Source organism: Squalius cephalus (genome assembly GCF_949319135.1).
Source record: "Squalius cephalus genome assembly, chromosome: 4".
Taxonomy (NCBI): Eukaryota; Metazoa; Chordata; class Actinopteri; order Cypriniformes; family Leuciscidae; genus Squalius; species Squalius cephalus.
Window position 1 is genome coordinate 46,339,272 of NC_137125.1, and position 17,372 is coordinate 46,356,643.

The following is a 17,372-nucleotide window of genomic DNA, read 5'->3' on the forward strand; positions in this document are numbered from 1 at the left end:
TGCCCCATTGAAGTCAACAGGGTGCAAATTTTAAAAATAGAATAACTCGGTGTAGGCAACACCAATTTTTGTCGTTGTTCTCTGTATTGACAGCACTCCAAATGTACAAAAAAATGACCTCAATGTTAAAATTGACCGGAGTTCTCCTTTAAGTCTGAAGCCCAAATGAAGTGAAATCACATACGGTGTAACCAGAGTAGACCGATTCTAAATCAAAGAAATCTATAGTGAGGTTATTTAGTGATTCAAAAACACTTAACATACAAATTGTGAAATCAAACATATAGTGTACAATCAGTGTAGTGGTCCGATTCCCAAACAAATTAGTCTTATCGATAGTCTAATTGAGTACATTTTTTAAAATACTTAATTAAATCAAACAGCGTGACCAGTAAAGCACGACCATAAAGCGTGACCAGTGTAGACCTATTCAAAAACATTTAAAAGCCAACAACATAAAATTTAATTCTTTCTAAGTGAATCAAACATTTACAGCACAATCACAGTATTTCCAAACAATTTCCTCTAATGAGTCAATTCATTTTAAATGAATCCAAAACACACAGTATGACCAGTGTAGACCAATTCTGGATTAAATGAATGAATTAACTTCTTTTTAGTGATTAAAAAAAGCATATGACATTCATTCTTAAATTACTTAAATGGAACCGCAAAGGAACATGCATTATTAAGAGGAATCAACAAGAACCACACCACAGAAATCAAGAGTAGAACCAGCTTAATTCTGTCAGCAGTATGCTAGTGAGTATGTCTATTCAAATAAGGTAACTGAATCTCTCCTTTAACAAGATACAATGTGAGACTATGTGCTGGAAATAGCAATCCTAGGCTAGAATGGTCTTTGGACTGTCCTTAGCTTGTCCTTAACTCATATGACTGTGATTTGTCGCCTGCCATTCTAACACAATAAAAGTTAAATGAGGCCACAGGGGCAGAAGTCGAGTCTTTTGGCATTGCATTTGCAGCGTTGACTCATGGCTTTGGATAAAACTGAGCCCTGACGTGACCGCAAGGGGGCACGGCACAAGGGGTTTATCGTAACTCCATCCTCTGTCGAAATCAGACATCACGTCACAAAGAATAACATCATTACCTTAATAGCACTTAAAATGACTGATCTACATCTCAGTAAGTGTTTTATCTGCCTGTCTAGATGAAAGCAGATTTAAGAGAAGTGGAGAAGAGAGCATCTTGGGGGTGGGGATGGATCCGGGTGCACAAAGACAGGCCGAATTACAGCCTGTCACAAGAAAAACACAACTGTCTGAAATATGACAGATATTAATGAATGCTAATGAGAGGGAGAGAGACAGAGATAAGGCACAAGGAGAGATAAAGAAGAGATGAGGAATAGGATGAAGCCGTACAAGCGTTTGAGGCTTGGACACGCATACCTCCAAACCAGGTTCCCAAGGGAACTACCAGAAAAGAGATCTAAATATGGAGCTTGGGACTTAGGCGAGGTTAAAGTTCACAGGGTCATGGGGCCTACCGTCAGTCCACACGGTGACCTCACTCTCTACTAACGTCTTCATCAGATGTCCGGTTACATTATACCTTTTACAAGAACAGCTAGAGGCCCCACTGTCCACAAACACTAATAACTGCACAAACAGAGCTTGATAAGAAGCCAGCTCTGACAGATGGACAGAGGTGCATAGACAGTGTTGGACCCCATTTAGGGGGATTCAGAGGATAATAATGTCTGTTTTTGAAATTATGTTGTCTTTTTTCATAAAATCAGAGGTATCGTCAATTTATCGGTCGATACTGGATATTTAAATATGCATTCTCATTTTTAAATTACCTTAGCTTATACCTTATTTAAAAAATAATGGTATTCTAAAATTGGTAATTTAATAGTTATCTGCCATAACATGAAAATATATCAGTTTATTTGTATAATAACTGTACATTAATTATTTTAAAAAGTTGTCTATCAAGCTAAATTCGAACTCATGACCTCTCACACTTACGGTTAGAAATATTTTCTGTGAGCAACATCTACTCATGCTCACGATGGGCTGAGAGTGAAACCCCCTAAGACTGAAATCATAGAACGTCCCCTGCTGAGGTGTCATTCACACACCCTATTCAGTGTCACAGCCCTAATGATTTTATATAGCCGGGTGCTGATGTGAGAGTAATGATTTATTAATAGAGCGAGATGTAAGTATAGTTGTCTGATTACTCTAGCAGAGGCTCAGTTTATGTGCGCTGAGATTTTCTCAACTCTTTCCGGGTGACGCGTGGAGACAGTCCGTAGACGGGGGTCTTCTTTCAAGCTTGCTTCGGATTCTTTCCCTGTTCATGTGACTCGACCCTTGGCCTTTGTCTCGCTGATGCACACATCACAGTACATCACCATGGCGGCCCTCGAGGTCGCGACCCAGAGCGGAACACGGGGTGCACACGAGAATCATCCTGAGCACTGACATATACACCTGTACAGAGAAGTTCATCTGTCCTTCTCATGCGCTCTTACTTTGTTTATCCACTCACTTGATGCGTCCTTTAGCTTCACAATGCCATAGCATTTATAACATAAAGGTCTGAGACCGCTAATTAAAATCCTTCTTTTTTCTTTCTTTTTTTTTATTACAAATAATATTATTATAAAATAAATTCTTAAAATTGTAGGATTATTTTCAGGTTTAAATTTGATTTCAAAACCAGTCTCAGACTTTTGGACCCTACTGTACATGAACATTTAAACATACACACACAAAAAAAAATACTAATAAAATTAAATTTCATGTTTGTCAACCTGCCCCGGTTGTCCTTTTGTTGTGGCAGAACAATTCATTCCTTTCTGGGGTTTCACCTAGCAGGTGAGTTTGTCCTGTGATTTCACTTTCTCCCCCTCTCTTTTTCTCTCACTTCTTGCCTCAAAGCGAGATCCCTTTATTACAGGAATCACACATTGCATTAGAGCAGTCTGTAATTAAACATGTCCAGTGGCGGTCATTACCAAATACCAGCTCTAATTGCCCCTTATCTGGGGTAATTACTGCCTAGTAGGAGAAAATGACTCCATATCATGTGGAGAGAGGCTGATGTGGCACTGGTGTGTGTATGTGTGTGTGAAGTGGTGGGTAATTGTGTTAAATTTATGTTGAGATGGAACGAGAGCTGTACGAGTCGGGGGAGGTGAGAACGGACTGTAATACAGAGGTGACGGCTTAGCAGGTGCATTAATGCTAAAAATACACACACACACACACTGGCATGTGAAATCTAAAGAGGGGATCAGTAAAGTTATTATGATAATATTATTATTTTAAATACTTTATAAAATACTACTACTACCAATAATGAAAATGCTAAAAAGTATTTATTTAATTTAATAATAACTTTGGTAACACTTTATTTTAGGGTGCAATTCTCACTATTATGCATATTGCAAGCATATTAGCTGTTTATTAGTGCTTATAAAGCATTATGTTAGAGGGTTTTGAGGCAAAATTCATAATTAATAGTGAATATGTGTTCCCCATACTGAAGTGTTGCCATAATTTTAAACATTTTATTATAATAAAATAATTTATTCTTATATATTATAATAATTTAATGATATAACTTTTAGGCAGAGACTAATTGCAAATAGCGTTAAATTTACACTAAATGAAAATGGCAGTATAGTAATATAGTATACAAGTGTAAATAGTTGTTAGCTGCTGTTTTTACCTCAGTGTATTGTACATAATAAAACATTAAGCAATAACAACATATTCAGTAATGTTAAAATCATAAATGGATGCCGCTTTGTTGGGACATTGTCTCGTTCATGTCCGTAAAGCCCTCCCCTACACCTAAACCTTTGCCCTACCCGAGAAACACTTTATTCACACTATTAAATACCTGTTAAACACTTTATTTCCACTTTTTGAATATTTTGTTCATTTAACTTAAAATAAATGCCTCTATATGAACTGATATGCAATGGGAAAAGGGAGAATAATGAGTTAGGGAAAAGGCATATTCATACTCAAAAGCTAGCGCCACCTGCCTTACTGCCACACCACTGCTCCAGTTATCAGATTGGTTTATTTTGTCTGGCTCAAACATACAATGGTGGGCGGAGTTAGTGTAAATAGCCTCTGCCAACAAGGCAGCCTATTTGCACTTGGTGTAAATAGACACTCCGTAACTTTTGGGACCAGGACATTAATTGACCCAGACTGTTGCTAGGTCCCACTGCTTATATTGGACAGTGAAGATTCAACAAGGAAGTGGGACAGAGAGAGGAAGGGATCCGGAACATCAACTGACCCAAACTGAACCCAAGTCACACTGCTACAGTTAGATAAAAAAAATAATAGGTACTTTTCTCTGTAAAATTTTACAGTGGTTGTGAGACACAAGCACAGTTAAAATCACAAAATGTGTCTACCTGACCTCCTCAGGGAAACCCGGTCCCATCCTAATAGGGCTTTCTTGTCACTGTGGCCGCCCTATAGCAGCACTGCAGGTTTTGTGCGGGGCGTTGGCAGGCTGGAGACATGCTTCATTCCCTGCAGCGTGAAGCAATGTTTTATCCATACATGAGTGTGCACTCTCACTGTCTCAGCGATTTTGAGTCCTCTGCAGCTCTCAGCACATACCCCCAACCTCCGAGTATGTGTGTGTGTGTATACTGAGGATCAGGGGTGTCACTACTGGATCGATGGCTCACTATGTCTGACACGACTGTGTCGATTCAGCACACTCTGTGAACAAAGACAAACCACACACACACATACAACTAAAAATTCTTGAATTCCATCACAAGGTCACTGCATTCAGCCGGGGGTCCCGAGGGACATGTGTTGAGCGCCCTGTCCTGGTCTAACAGCGCTGTCTAAATCTGAAGAGCATTGAGGTTACTCTACAGGAGAGAGACCTACAAAGCAAATCTCAACGTGCCAACAATCTACACAATTTTTCCTAATTTGCCACTTACAAATTAGAAATCAATTTATTAATTAAAAAATAAATAGATGAATCACTTTTTAAAAAACGAAGAAAAATAAATTAAACTAAATAAATATATATATAAATAAATAAAATGTCTAAAAATATAGAATGTGTAAAAATAGATATAAAATGTATAATTAAGCCACATCTACTAAAACTCACATTGGGCTGAGACCACCTAATACTGAAATCATAGAACGTATCATAGAAAATAATAATTTTATCATTATTATTTATAATTAGACTTTATAAATAATGGGAATTCACTATAGGCCAATTTATTTAAAATTTAATGATAAAAAATATGCCAAATAAATAAATAATTAAAAAATAATACCTTTGGTAAGATAAAGTATTTATCCATTTTAATTTGCCATTTAAATAAACAAAAATAAAAAGTCATCAATTTATTAATTTAAAAATGAAAGCATTAAGAACTTTAAAAATAACAGAAAAGAGTTGTTTTATAAAATGTTTAATTATAAATATGATTTCATCATAATCATTTATAATTTGACAAATTTCATAATTAGTTTATTATAATTGTATTATTTATTTATTTTAAGCATTACTTAAATATGAATTTTTATATAATTTTTATTACAATTTATAATTATAGAATTATTTATTTGTTATATAGTATTATGGTTAATATTCAAGTAAATGAATTATTTAAAATACAAGAAAATGGATAAATAATTTATTCATCATTCAATTGTATAATGTATACCGGTTATTGTCTATTAATTTGTCAAATTTGCCAAATCATTCATTATATTTTATATCTTTCTTCATTTGATTATCTTATAATTTATCTTTTCAGAATTGTTGGGTGCTTTTTTTTCTTTTGTATTTCATTCTTACAGTTAGTAATTCAGTACGAGACTGCTAAATGAACAAACGTAATATACAGAATTAGGTCTGATATGCTAAATTTGAATTAGATGTGCAGAGAAAACAGCAACACTTAGAGCACATATCACATCTGTCATAAACAGCTCATATAATGGACTTCCATTGCAGAAGAGTGATTAAATAACAGTCTATGCAGCATATTTCCTGTCTGTGCACTACTAAGAGTACAGTGCTTGAGGTACACAGTAACGTATACAGTTGCATCTTTGAAAGAGCGTGTGTGTGTGTGTTAATGATTAAACTGTGTTGGCTCTCTGTTCATCTCTGATTGATAACTCGTATCCCTGTCTCCCCATGGGCCCATTAAGAATCTCTTGTCTGTGTTCCTGTCACAGCTCGTGCTTCAAAAGAGCACATCACACTTCCTCCCCGGCAAATGTCGAAATGGGATTAAACGATCGCCTGTCCCTGGTGAGCGCAAATGAAACCAGAGAGCTGATCCGCTCCGGTGTGGTAAAAATCGCTCCACCTCAGCAAAACACTTGGCATTTCTCAGTATCAGCTTTCGTTTTCAGCATAACTTTTGGTTTCCAGACAACTGTGATCCATAAATCCTTTTCAGTGAAGGTTTTTCATAATGCTCATGCCATGCAACTGCATGCGATGCGCATCGAGAGATCTCACACAGAGGAAGTGGAGATGACGAGATGTTTCTCAGTCTCTTAAAAGATTTCAAGGTGATTTACAGCTAATCCTTTGTCCGTGAACTTCAAAAATCAAGGATTTATTAAACATGAAGATCATGGGAAAAAGGACACATGTTGGTGTGAAGAATTATAAGTGTAATTCTAAATGGTGCCACTGTAAAATTAATATGCCTCTAAGGGTATTTTCACGCCTGAGCTTTTGGAGCAGAAATGATTCAGTCTGACTTTAGAGTTCAGTTCATTTAGTTGGTGTGAAAATCAGAGAGAAAAAAAAGTGTTCAAAAGATCGTTCTAAGCATAACTTAATACAATAATATATGAATTATCCATTTGTGAGGAGATTTAGAGGATATGACTAGTGAACCCAAGCCCTCTACTCATAAAATATAGATTCACAAAAACTGCTGAGCCAAAACCAAATCTCATCCTTGATCCATTAAAAATATCCAACATTTGATACCATGGATGGCTGACAGGAGTTCAGTCTTCTATCTAAAATTCATGGAGTTTCTATGGAAAAGAGCCGGTCATACTCTCTAATTAAATTATAGCATGTAAAAATGAATCTCTTCATAGTGCCAAAGACAAAAGCCTCACTACAGTTACTACCAAACAGAATAACATTTGACCCAATCATCACTGCATATGGCCAACTCTAACTCAGAAAAAAATAAATCACTTGTAAAACATATCTATCCCAGTATAAAAAAACTATAACCTAGATGTAGATTGATCCCCTTGGTGCTCTGTTTGGACATCTTGACCAGGCCAGTATAGCAACAATGGCTCAACCAATAGCATGAGTTTAGGGCAGGAACATCTGTTTGTTCAACCAATGAGAATGAGAGGAGTGTTCAGGAGACCTGTTTGGAACAGCTATTATTTTTTGCTATAGTGGTGTAAAAATGACAAATCCAATAAAGTTAACTTCAGGATGACACTAGATAAGAAATTATCAAAAATGAACGAAATGCGATAAAAGTGTACGAAACTTCCTTTCGACTCCATGTGTCTCCATTTAGAACATGCACTCGTGTAAACAGCTGCATCAGTAATGACGATGAATAGCATCTCTCAGCGCTGTCTAGGGACATTGATCATGGACATTAAGCCCGGAGGTCTGCGGTCTGGAAGAAAGCTGTTCACATGCTTAAATCTGTGACAAATCCATTCTAATTTGGCTCCTTCTCCTGATAACCTCCAATACTGGGCGCTTTGTAGAAACAAATGGCCTTTAACACTGTACGCCAACATCTATCTTCCAGAAAATGTGTCTTATAGAAAATGAGATTCATTTATATGCATTTTAATCATCTTTATTAAAGTGAAAGTTACCCAAAAATGAAAATTCAGTCATAATTTACCTCATTTCGTTCAAAACCTGTTTGAATTTCTTTCTTCTGTGTAACACAAATGAAAAAGTCAATGTATATGGGTCCAATGTTGTTTAAACTCTGCAGCGTTCTTCAAAACTACTTCTTTTGGGTTTCACAGAAGAAATTCATACGTAAGCCATAAGTTTGTAAATGAGAGTAAATAAATGATGACTGGATTTTTATTTTTGGATAAACTATTCCTTTAAGTAAAAAAAAAACCCAATTGTTTCTGTCCAACAACAGAGAAGATAGTGGTTAAAGGAATAGTTCACTCAAAAATGAAAATTTTGCCATCATTTACTCACCCTCAAGATGATGAACACAAAAGAAGATGGAGTGAAGAATGTGGGTAACCAATCAGTTGATGGTATAGACTTCCATAGTAGGAATAAAAATACTAATAAGTCAATATCGTCAACTGTCTGGTTACCAACATTCTTCAAAATATCTTCTTTTGTGTTCAACAAGAAAGAAACTCATGCAGCTTTGGAACAACATGAGGGTGAGTCAATGACAGAATTTTCATTTTTGGGTGAACTATCCCTTTAAGTGTTTAGATTTGAAAGATAAATTGCTCAATTAAGTTGCATTAACAGCTGGTTGGTCTTCAAGTTCCACATCAATGGTATTGATCAGATCCAATGGAAGAAAATCAAAGTGAATAGAAATCCAATGCAATGTTGAGTGCTTTCATCTTCCTCATCAAGTACGGATGAACCGTGTTGTTTCTCATAAATGTCATCTTACCCATTAAAGACATTAATCTCTATGAGGCCTCACTCAGTGACTTGATCTCGTGGAGTCTTCTGGCTTACGCCCCACCGGACCAGGGTTGGCAGGGTTTGAGGTAGTGTGTGTGCGGCCGTTTTTATTTGACCCGACTGCAGCAGCAGCAGGGGTACGAGTGGGAAAACAGGAAAGGGTTTTATGGTCGGATCTATAGCTGCCACTAGAATCAAAGACACACAGACAGAGGAAACATGGACACATGGATACAAAGGGCAGACGCGCATTGCTAGCTGAGAAAGCCCGATCAAGCAAATCTAGTCTCAGAGAGAGAGCGTTCGCGCATGGTAGCACACCAGTGTGATATAAATGGCAACCTACTGAGCCATTTGTGCTCCTACATTTGATATCTAATAAACAAGAACAAATGAGACTGTCCTTCACACTCGAGGAACGAAATCTGACATCAGCACACAAACAGCCCATTGACAACTGGGCTCGACTGCAGCACAGAAGCACGCTAGGAACTGTGTGAAAAGGTTGATCTGATAGAGGTCGAGATGATATCGGTTACGCACTAATGGGTTCTTGTTGTATTTTCCATGTCTTGAAGTTGGCCAACTATGCAAGAATTATTATTGCATATAGTTCCATCCTTGAGTTTGAGGTTTGAGTGACAAGGTTGACGACCAGTGACTTTGCTTGTGTCAATCTGATTGGCTGAAAGCACCAAGGGGACGAGTGTGACCCTTGGCCGAGAAACCATCAGATGCCAAGGTAATTTCCATTGCTGCTAAGTTTAAGTTTTAACTGGTTTACAGGTCTTTATTTTGAGCACACAGCTGAAGTAACAAAAGGCAACAGTGCTGGCGAACATAACCGGGTTTGTGATGCCATGAAAAAGAAATAGAGTTATGCAAAGCCTAAAATGTATGTCTAGACACAGCATGAGCCTAAAAAGGGCTCTCTACACATGAAACCCACCTCTGTATTCATGTTATATACACAGTTCTATTCATAATGATAATTCAATTGGCAGCTAGATGAATCTGTACCTCTAGCACATCAATAAAGCTCTTAAAATTGCCATCACTTTTAAAGAAGGCAAATACAATGGGCAAATCATTCAGAAGCACTGTGTCCATAGCAACGGCAGAACCATCTAGCCTTCTAAACGAAACATTGACCCCGTACTTTCATTTTCTGTCACCAGAGGCAGTGAATGCTGGAGAATACAGTAAAAAAGCGAATCTCACAAAAACCTGTCAAGAACATTTCCATGTCATATTTTAACCCATGAAGAGAAGAGAATTAATATGTTCAAGGTCATTAAGGTTTAATTTACATAGATATAGTGTGTGTGTGTTTCATTATTTTCATGACAGCTATAAGCACTCCAATATATACAATTTATAAATACATTTTTATTTTGACAGTGACTGGGAATTATTACACTGTTTCATTGAGTTGGTTGATTACAGCCACTCCCACTTGTTAACCGTTTTCTACTGGTTGCAAATAGTTAAAATAATGCTTTTGTGGACAATGGATGTGTATCCTGAGGAAGGCTGTGTTAAGTCGAAACGCATCGATCAACAACTTTCTCATTTTGTAATGATTTAGTCCAATTTATTAAAGGCCTTTTAAGCTTAACCATGAGAGTGCCTTGGAATATTTTATTGTTTTCAAATAAAATAGAGTAAATAAATAAAGACACAACTGTCAAAGGTTTTGGGATCAGTAAGATTTTTTTTTTTCGTATGCTCTTATGCTCAAATATTGTAAAATATCATTATAATTTAAAATACTAGTTTTTTTTTTTTTTTTTTCAAAAGAACAGCATTTATTTAAAATAGAAATTATTTGTAACATAATATTGCATCCTTGCTGAACAAAAGTACTATTTTTTTTAATGATGCCAAAGTTTTGAATGGTATATACTGCATATATATATATATATATATATATATATATATATATTTTTTTTTTTTTATATATTTTCATTTATACTGATAACTGAAGACAATTGAAAAATACAAAAAAAAAAAATAAAAAAAAAATAAATGACCACGAACTATGCAGGATGTGCGAAACTGGCCTCACTGTCATGAAATTAATGTCACAATGCCACAAAAAAAAAATTGCTTCATACTGATAGATTTTCATTATCATTTGCAGCTGATGAAATGCAGCCAGGACTGTTTTTGTGAGCTTCACTCAGGACTGCTGGCGAGATTTGGATGGGAGGAATGGTGGGGTTTGAAACAGGAGAGGATATCAGCTCAGTGGATGTAATCTCTATGCTGACTTATCAGAAACACATTTGCTGAAATAAATCGGTAAAGCGCCTGCAACACAGAATGGGGCAAAGGGCCAAAAAGCCCCTCTCAGACTGGATGAAGCATGTGATGTCAGCCTCTCTGGGTCTCCTTTCAACCTGGGACCCCCATCTCATTTTTATTCGCTTTTTCTTCACCTGTCCTTCTCGGCGTCTCTCTGTAGCCTCACAGAAAATAATAAGGCTTCCTCCCGCGTCCCTGAGGGCTGTGCTTGCGAGAGGGGTCAGAGCGGACCCCGCGCGCACAAAATGCAGCCTCTCTCTCCTTAGCGGGCTGTCAAGAATTTAAAAAATGGAGACAGGCTGAGAGAGGCTGAGGCAATTACTCATTTACAGTCTGTATAGACGTTACTGAAAGCTGCCTTCCCTCGGCTACGGAGCAGCAAATGTGTTTCCAATTAAAACTTATGTTTACATATTCTGCATTTTCTATTGTGTAATTGCAAGATTTATTGCAGGCCTCTTGTATTTCCTCTGGGGCGGAAAATATGGTCGTGAGGCGTTAACGTCACATGATTGGTGCCAAGCACAGAACTCTCTTAAAATTCGATCAGAGAGGCCGTGGAAGCAGGACGGAGCCGTCCGCATTGGGCCATATGGGATTTCTAGTCATAAGATATAAATGAGAGGTTTTGGACTGTGCGAGAAGCAGTCGGGTAACGCTGAACGTGATCCAGTTATGGACGTCCGTTGAGGTCCACTGCACTGGCACCCCTAACACGCCGTACATATGGCCATACGTAACTTAGTGCACAACAAAACGACACATGGAAGGCATGCGATCTGGCCTTTGAAAGGAACACCAACTCTAAATCTATTTAATGACACAAGAGATATGAATAATTGCAATAATGTCCTAGCGGTTTCCGTCCGCCTCCGTCCCCCAGATCCCTCATGATGCATGCTGTTGTCCAAAACGAAGGCACGCTCATGGCTTAGATGTTTCGGAGCGGAACTTGGCAAGCGTCATTTGGATCCACGCACTTTAAGGCTTGTCGTCATGGTGATTTGTCTTAATGCCCATGCGACCTAGACCCCTGCATCTGTTTTCCTTTCTCTTCCCTCTCTCATAATCTGCTTAATTATTTAACGGTAACAATTTAGCATTCAGAACCGGCTTTGGGAATTTAACACTCTTTTGCTCTAATTTTTGTTTCTCTCAAAACAATCAGGACCATCTCACTTTAAATGCATAAAATAAAAAGTAACAATCCATAGGTACAAGAATGAACTTGTTAAGATTAAATAAACATAAATAGATAGTATTATACATCCCTCAATTTAGAAAAAGAGAAACTCGCACAAAATTGGTTCTTGAATCCACTCCTGATGATTTTGGACTAACAGTGCCCTCTGCTGGACAGTGGGAGCATTACGATTGGCCCACCACTTGAGATCAGCCATTTTGTAGTTTTAACACGTGGCCACAACCACTAAAACTCACACTGACGTTAAGCAGACTTTCCAAGAAGCGGATTATTCCGACCCCTGTACGACCACCGCCGTATCCCATACAGACACATGCAGCGAACGGTGAAGACGCCAGCCGTAATGTGAGGCATGTGTGTGTGAGACGGGTCTGAGGGTCTTGCAATGCTCGGCAAGACTGCGGTGCAGTGGGAAAAGGATCTGTGTGTGTTACGGTATGCAGATCTGTGAGTCAGCCAGAGTTCCACAGACACACACTCGCAAACAACTAACACGCACATACACACTTCTACTGTTCCCCAGAGAGAAAGAGAGTGATATGCCAACAAAACTTCACCACAGTTCTCAGTAAGGGGTGGAAAGACATATGACAGATCAAGTATGAGGATATGAAGCGGTTCACCTCTGTCTGCAGGCCTTTCTGTTGCAACTGCTCAAACAACTGATAGGACAAGACTGCTTAAAGGTGAAGTGTGTCGTTTCCTAGCGACTAACAGAATTGGGCAAAAATTATGATGGCTCTTTGCATTGTAAAAAAAAAAGAGCTGTTGCCTTACATTTTTAAGTACAATCAACTAGGATGTTTAAGTCATTTCAACTTAAAATACATTAGACTTAGTTGAAACTTGTATAACTTATTAAAAAAAAAGTTAAAAATTGCTTAACTTATTTTGATGGGTTAAAGCAGTGTAAAAACATGCGGTCATAACTTATTGATCATAATTTTTACAGTGTGTCAACTAGCTGTATCTACTGTAAAACAGAAATTCAACTTAAAGTAATGTTCTTTATTACAAAAAAATAATGGTCTTGACTCATTCCTTGCTTTTTTTAACTAAACAAAAAAAAAGCTACAATTGAGGTTACGGTAAGGCACTTACAACTGAAGTAATTGACAAATGTGAATATTATAAGTTTATAAAAGTGCTTATATTAATTATCTTGGTAACATTTGATTAAAGCTAACTGTATTATTTGAGCTTTAAAGTTGTTCTTGTCATTTTTATGGTCGTTTTATGGTATCCAACACCTTATTGAATATATCTAATTGGATATAACGCAACAAAATTGGATATAACTTAACACAGAAAACCAAAAACACCCCTTTTACTTCCATTGGTCATTTTCGGGCCAGATTTCGTAAAAAAAAAAAAAATAAAAAATAAAAAGGTCAAGGTCACATTCAAACCGAGCACCTGTCTGTTAGTCAACAGTGCGAATTTGCGTGAACAATTGAATCCGATGCAAAGCACTCACACAGAATTCCTGATTGTGTGGATCACTATTATTCAAAGTCAAGAGGATTCCTATTGATATTCAATGCAAAATTAAGTTTGGTAGTAATCAACAATAAGCCACAAATGCTGTCAACTGAATTTAACTTGTAGAGAACCTTGAATATTGTAGACATTCACTTCACAACAATACTTGAAATATTCAAGGGTTAACACCTGCATATAACAATAAAAACATTTTAAAAAGACACTATGTCTCCAACACCTAATTGGATATACCTAATTTGATATAGCACAATAAAATTGGATATAACTTTAAAGACTTTACAGATTTTATATACTTTACAGAAAAACAAAAATACCCCTTTTGCTTCCATTGTAAGTGCTTCACTGTAGAGAAATTTCGGGCCAAATTTCGACAAAAGTCAAACAAAGGTCATGGCCTCACATCAGACTGCACATGATATACTCGGTTTAAACCTCAACGGCCTCCAGTGAAAATACAACCATCCCACCTTTTCTGTATTTACATACTTTGGGTTGAATTGAGGAAATTTCTCTTAAACAGACAGAGAACTGTTATGTAACACTCTATGGTGCTGTAAATAACATTTACACTTCACAGATGCCAAAGCGACTTACAAATAACCTAGATATAGTATAATATGATGTCATATATCCTCAGGTGCATGACATCCTAAACTTATTTTAATATATTTATGTTAATAAAAGCAATAGTTGTTCCGGCACCAGAAGTGTTACTCTCACAAACAGGCTCAAGTTTCCTTTGAACAGCGAACTGTTTAGCTCACAGAAAATGTGTTCCAGGTGTTCATGTCAATATAGATTTTCTGCAGTCTTGTTGTGTGCTGTTTGACACGAGAGATCACACAACTTTGAGATGTTTGAATCTGAATAAGCTGAATTTTGTCATGTACTCTATGACATATTACCGATGAATCTGTACTGTTTCTTTGTTTGTATGTCAAGCCAAACGATATCTTGCATTTCCATTGCATTTTAAACTTATTTTTCAGTTAAGATACAAACAACTGTCAAAATCGATCAAGTGATTCGAATGGAAAAACGGGATATATATAAAACATAATATCATCTGCAATTTGTAGCAGGTGATAAGGGTTAGGAAGGAGTTATGGCTGTTTCAATAAAAATGAATCTACTTTTGAAGTTGAAATGATTCATTTGGAACAATTGCTCCCCTGCATATTGAAAAAAAGTCCTTGGCTTTACTTTTATAATCAGTCATAGAATAAGAGAAGTGTACTTTCTGTTTATTTTCTTATGCAATCCAAATTTGGAGAGTGTGTTAAGGACATATACCTGACTGGACTGTGACATTTGAACAAATATTGACACAATATCTTCTAGCAGATGCAACATAAAGCATGAGCAACACCCATCTGTATAAATGAAAAGTGGGGCCACACACACAACAAAGCAAATAATATACAAAAAAAATATAGCAAGCATGTAGAGCATTGCCAATCTTTTTGCTTTCTCACATACATAATTCAACAGTAACTTACCAAATCAGATGTGCTTTTATCCAGATGAATCAGCTGCTTAACCTGAAACAATATAAAGAGCTGAATGTATCAGTGTAGTATCTCTAGTCATTGTACACCTATTGCTTTTGTGCATACTAGATAAAGTATCAGATAAGCTTCACACTTTAAATTCTCTCTGGGTTAATGTAATCCTTGCTTAACTAGTTCAACTTCTCACTTCTTAATCATACTTTACCATGAGTTAGTAATTAGCCTAATCCTTCAGATTTTACGATTTCATACTGTACGTTTGTGAACACTGACCCGTTTACCGTTCTTATCTGCATATTTAGGCGACACCAAAAATGTCGTAATGTAAATTCACTCTGGGTGTCTTTTGACACAAAACGCAAACATTAACGTGTCTTTATCACTCCAGTTAACGGTTTCTCCGTCGTTGTTCGATTTTTGTTGTTGTTGTTGAAATAAACAACACAGCGAGAGAAAGTTCCTCAGACTGTAGAACGCTCATGAATATTTAATGAGGTAATCGCTGAGGGTCTTTATGATTGGCTGGTAGTTGATTGGTTTCCATGTTAAATTTATACATTTATAGGCTACAAGATATGAAACCAAGTGAAATGTGTAGCCTACTGCAAAAAAAACAAAAACAATGTTTACAGTTGTGGGCATTTTACAATATGAACATTATGAGGTGTGTGATTGTTTTGTAAATACATTATATTATGTTTAGTTAGCTGTCTATTCTGTTTTGATCTTTCTGCATAATATAAATTGTTGGCTGTTTCTGCTCAGAGTTTGTTCTGAAAGTTATAACAACTCATGTAAACAATTGGAGAAGAGATTAATAAATTATGGTAAGGCATCACATCAAACATCAGAATCTTTCTCTCTCATTTCATTCCAATGCTGGAAAGGCCAAAATATTGAGATAAACAAAGCATTTGCTGATGGGTCTGTGTATAAATATGCATCAACATACGTTTAAGACTATGGCACACACAAATTGCATTATGTATAGGCCAAGGGTCGTGTTGAACAATTTGAGACCGTATAAGCAAATAATTTTACCATGCAAGTAGAATAATCCACTAGCACTACGCAGCATTAATGCTTGTCAATCACAATGACAAACTTATTTTCATTTAATTCATTCAGAACACTGAAGAACTGACAGATGTAAAACATTCAGTCATCTGACTTAACTTTGATTGAAAGCTCTTCTCCCTGGACGTCTGGAGGCCATCTTTCCAGGCTCCGATCCAAGAAGCAACATCTGGCACTATTCATCTCTTGCTGCGATTGCTTTGGTTCTGACACATGTCCGCATGCTGACAGGAACACAATCTACGGTTTCAGTTTGTGTGACGGGCCTCTGGTCCTGGTCCTGCTGACACTCACAGCTTTTGTTGTTTAAACAGCCATCTTATCCAAGCTTTGATCATGGCAATGAAACATTTCACCATGTTTACTGCAGAGAACAATGCCGTTTAAATATTCATGTCAGGTCAGTTTCAGTTCTGCTGTAAGCCATTGTTTGAGATGGATGGATGTAGAGAGAGAGAGAGAGAGAGAGAGAGAGAGAGAGAGAGTCTCTCTTACAACCTAAACATATCTCAGAGAGCTACAAAATGAGCTCTTAGCAAGAGTATTCCGTAAAATCATATATTAATTTATCATTGAACAAAAACTTTCAAAGTTGATTGGATAAGCAAATTAACAGATTATCACAAGGGCTTCTACTTCCTTTTATCATATATACACTTTATGGTTCATCTTCATCCACATTGGTCTTCCTCATCCCATAATATGCCCACCTGATGTACATAAATATTTTTTTAATTGGAAACAGTTAATCTGACTCTCTAGACTCTTCCCATGCTTACTGACCTTGACTACAGAAAGAAGCATTATTCACAAGTTGTTTTCAGCAGCAGATTAAAACTTGAAACATGAGAGAGATAAACCCAAAAAAGAGATAAAAGGGGCAATATATCTGAGTCTTCTACCAAGAGTGATGGAAGTAGGGGACCTGTGCTCAGTAGTTATCTGAGGCCTTGCATTTGAGTGCCTCAGATAACTTACAACATCCCATATTTAACAGTCATAATCTAAACCTTATACAGGTATGTAAGCCATAACCTCCATGGGTGCAGGAACCTGCTTGAAACCTCCAGTTCGTCCTAAATCTACATTCTTAA

General features: G+C 36.9%; 1 protein-coding gene across 1 annotated transcript in view; it reads right to left on the minus strand.

The window, feature by feature from the left end:
• Positions 1-15,232, minus strand: part of sema3aa (sema domain, immunoglobulin domain (Ig), short basic domain, secreted, (semaphorin) 3Aa) — a 102,132-nt gene extending 86,900 nt beyond the window's left edge. The window contains exon 1 of the mRNA XM_079869418.1: positions 15,190-15,232. The gene's annotated coding sequence lies outside the window, so the exon portion shown is untranslated. The remainder of the gene's footprint in view (positions 1-15,189) is intronic.
• Positions 15,233-17,372: the final 2,140 nt, after the last annotated feature.